The sequence below is a fragment of the Castor canadensis genome, chromosome 6 (genome assembly GCF_047511655.1).
Source record: "Castor canadensis chromosome 6, mCasCan1.hap1v2, whole genome shotgun sequence".
NCBI classification, from domain to species: Eukaryota; Metazoa; Chordata; class Mammalia; order Rodentia; family Castoridae; genus Castor; species Castor canadensis.
The window spans coordinates 24,470,656-24,475,042 of NC_133391.1; positions in this window are offsets into that span (position 1 = coordinate 24,470,656).

Genomic DNA, 4,387 nt, shown 5'->3' on the forward strand with positions numbered 1-4,387 from the left:
AGGAAAAGGGGACCAGGAACTAGAGAAAAGGTGAGATCAAAAGGAATTTACCTAGAAGGTAACACACACACACACACGAAATTAATGTGAGTCAACTCCCTGTTTGGCTATCCTTATCTCAACTAGCAAAAACCCTTGTTCCTTCCTATTATTGCTTATATTCTCTCTTCAACAAAATTAGAGATAAGGGCAAAATAGTTTCTGCTGGGTATTGAGGGGGTGGAGGGGAGAGGAAGGGGGTGGAGTGGGTGGTAAGGGAGGGGGTGGGGGCAGGGGGGAGAAATGACCCAAATCTTGTATGCACATATGAATAATAAAGCAATAAAAAAAAGAATAATGGTGGGAGACTAAGATTGTTAGATTCAAAATTGATTAGAGGGAGTTTAAATTTAAAGGTAGCAGGAAATTTATGCATTCCTTTAGTCACTAATTTGTTCAAAAAAGTGTATACAGTGAGCACATATCACATGCTGGGTTACAGTACCTGAGGATAAAGTGGTAAGTAAAACCAATGTGGTTCTTGTCCTCTCTGTATGTGAAATATCAAGCAAGCAAACATACAGGTAAAATAATTTTAGATAGTTACCAGAGGAAGGTACAGAGGTAATACTTTAGAGAATGAAATCAAGAAGTGAGAGAGACTCCTTAGCTTCCATGAATATCATGATTATATTAATTTTTTGGTTAAATTCAACATTTTAGCTTATACTTTGTTAAAGGGTACCTAGACTGGAAAAGAGCTGAAAAGTGGTTCTAAAAGTACCTGGATCCATGGTTATATTCCTGGTTATATTCTTTGTCTTTTGAGTTTATTTTTCATAGTTGTGGTAGACAGTCTCTATGATATCCACCAGTGATCTCTACGTCCTGGTACTCACAGTCTTTGTCTCCTCTGACCTTGAATCCAATGGAGCCTCATCAGGGATGAGCACATCAGGCTACTGTGACTTGCATATTGTTAGTGCACTCTTGTTTGACTTGCACACTTTAATGAAGCAGGTTGCCATGTTAGACAGGCTTACATGGCGAGAGAGTAGGGTCACTTCCCGTCTATAGCCAGAGGACAACTGAGGCCTGTAGTGCAAGTGTAAGGAATTAAATGTGTCCAGTAAGTCCTGAATGTATGTGGTATGGGGCCTTCCCAGGTGCAGCCTAAGATGAGCTTGCAAGCCCCTGACCTCAGAGAGACAATGAGTCAGGGACCCGGTTAAGCTGTGCCTAGATTTCTCATTCATAGGAACTGTAAGGTCCTGCCGAATTAAGACCATGCCACGTGTGGAAAGGAAAGATTTGTTAGAAATCCAGACTGCGGGCTGCCACCCCTCTGCCAGGTCAGGGAGCAGTGACTTGTGTGAATTGGGTAGTGGGCTTTATAGGAGGGGCGAAGCCATGGGGGAGGGAGAGAGTCTCTGGTCTCTGATTATCTGCGATCACCAGATGGAACAGGTGGACATACCTGGCTAGTTGAGTAACTGGAAGTTCCTGAGTTGTTCTGCAAGCCAAGAAACAATCAGGCAGGGAGAAACAAGCAGTCATACATCAGGGGGTCTGGTTTTAAGGTGTAGCCTCGGGTCCTTCCACCTGCCCCAAGAATGCCAGGGACCTAACAGGAACTAAGATACTTAATGTGAATTCTTTTTTTGTTGTTGTTGTTGTTCATTTATTCACAAGTGCATACATTGTTTGGGGGCATTTCTCCACCCTGCCCCCCTCCCCCACCCAGTGTGAATTCTTTTAAGATGCTAATTTTTAGGGAAATTTGTTATAGACAAATAGTTAATTAATGTAATAGGTGATCTCTGTGGGGAAAGGATTGCAGATATCATGAGGTTTCTCTAGTCTTGTCTGCTTTTTCCTTTTGTGCCTATTACTAGCCATGTAAATATAATATCATGAGACTTTTATAGTGTACCCTGATGTAAAAACTGTGTGTGGTGAACTATCTCTGTTTAAAATATTTTCATAAAACAGAAAAAGAAAACCAGCACTCTGATTTTTTTTCAGAGTGGGGGCATGTATACCAAATTTCCATTTCAGCAAGGTGTGTGCTATTCTCACATGAAATGTAAACTTGTGGTGTAAGGGTTCTGTAAATATGTCTGAGGTACACATTTTTGTTTTTTGATGTCTCCCCTCCCATCCCCAGGGACTGGGGATTGAGTTTAGTGTCTCATGCTTGCTAGGCAAGTGCTCTACCATTTGAGTCATGCCCCCAGTCTTTTGATTTTTTCAAGTTTGTTTTTCAGATGGGATGATATGGCAACTTTGCTGGATTGGCATTGAACTTCAATCCTCCTGCTGCCTCCTGAGTAGTTGGGATTACAAGGGGTGCCACCACACTCAGTCTTTTTAAAAGAATCCTTTTATGTATCCTTTGTGAGGGATAGTATATGACTCAATCTAACCATTTAAAACATGAATAAGCCAGGAATGGTCACATGCCTATAATTCTAGCTCCATCGGAGCACAAATGGAGGATTGGGGTTTAAGACCAGCTAAGGCTAAAGAGTTAATGAGTCTCTATTCAAAATCAAGCCAGGTGTGGTGGTGCATACCTGTATCTTCAGCTACGTGGGGGCTGGAGGTAGGTGGATTGCAGTCTGAACAGGCAGCCCCAGGCAAAAAAGTGTGAGACTCTACCTGAAAAACAAATTAAAGCAAAAAGGGCTTGGAGTGTGGCTCAAGTTCAAGAGTGTTTGCCCTGCAATACAAGAACCTGAGTTCAATTCCTGGTGCCTTAAAAAAAGAATAAATTTCACGCTTCCTCAAGTCTGTTTTCTTCATACCTTTCCAAACTAGTTTCTAGAACTTTTCTATTTCAGCTAAATTAATCTTTTAAATTCTCACAAATGTGGCACATTAGCAAACACTTTTGTGTAATTTATGGCAACCTCTTTGTTATATACCAATTTGCACCAATTTAGCTTTCAGAACAGACTTTTCCTGAAAACCACCCACAATCAACTTCACCTGAGCTAAACATTTTGGTCACCTGCTCTGGGCCCCACCTTGCTCTCTGCATAAGAGGTAGGCCTGAATGAGCCACATCAAAGGATTCCTGAGTTCTCTGGCTTCCTGTTGGGTTAGGCCCCATGGGAAGCCACTGGGAGACTGGAGGGAGGGAATTTATTCCTTTGGTTCTGTTTCAATGAGTCACCTTGAGTGGCCAGGTTCCTCGATGTGATTTGCTACCATTCTGGGTTCTAGACAATAAATTCAGCATCAGTAAAGAAAACGTCAAAGAATGGAAATAAACGTTCTGGTTTCCCTTGAGATTCATTCAAGTGTGATTTGTAGTGGGAGTAGAAACCAGCCTGTAGCATATGGGATGTTAAAAATGTAGTAAATGATAAAATGATTTTTATATAGCTGTTAAGTAGCCACTTGATACTAGTTTCTGTTTCCTTTCGAGTTATTTGACTTTAATTCCAAGATCCTACATCGAAACTGACATAATCAGAGGTAACACAGTAAGAGATCAAATAAGAAAGGTGTTTAAAAAAAAAAAAAGAAGCAAGCAATCCAAAGACTAACTTAATTCAGAAAAGGTTTTGATACATGAGTAACAGGTGCTAGAATTAAGTTGCAGTGAAGAGACAGCTGTATTTTCTCATAGAAAAATTCAAACAAAACAATTTTCTGCTAATTCTACAAAAATTGGAAAAGCCTAAAACTATAAAGCCAATAATCATGAGCCACCACAAAATCTAGCAATCACCTTTAATCCAGTTTTGTCTTTGTCCTGGTTTAAATGTTGTGTCCTCCAAATTCACATTATGATGTCTGAGCCACAAGGTGATGGTATGAGGAGGTGGGGCCTTTGGGAGGTGACTAGGTTATAGGGTGGTGCTCTCACATGTGGGGTTAGTGCCCTTGTAAAAGAGGCCTGAGAGAGCTTGTTTGCCCAGTCTGCCATGGGAGGAACAGGCTCTCACCAAACACCAAATCTGCCTATACCTTCATTTTGCTCTTCTCAACTGTGAGAAACAAACCTGTGAAATTTAAAAGCCACCTTGTTTATGGTATTTTTGTTATAATAGCTTGCATTAAAAACACATAAATCTTCTTTTTCTTCATCATTTTGTTGGGGTCCGAGGTCGACCACCCCTCAGAGGAACAAAAGACACTCACGATAATGTAAGCCACAAAGCGAGGTTTATTTCCAGCCAGCTGGGGTCCGGGTATCCACCCGATGCAGCGGGTTTCAACGAGGACCCCGAATGCAAAGTTCAGGCTGCTTTTATATTTTTTAAACATTAGTCATGGTCACACAGCAATTTTTATGGCCCCTGGGGTCACATATTTCTGATATCACCCACATCCTGGTGGTGGGGCAAGATTACTTCAAGATTACTTATCAGGAGCTTGATAAACACCAGGTGTCTTG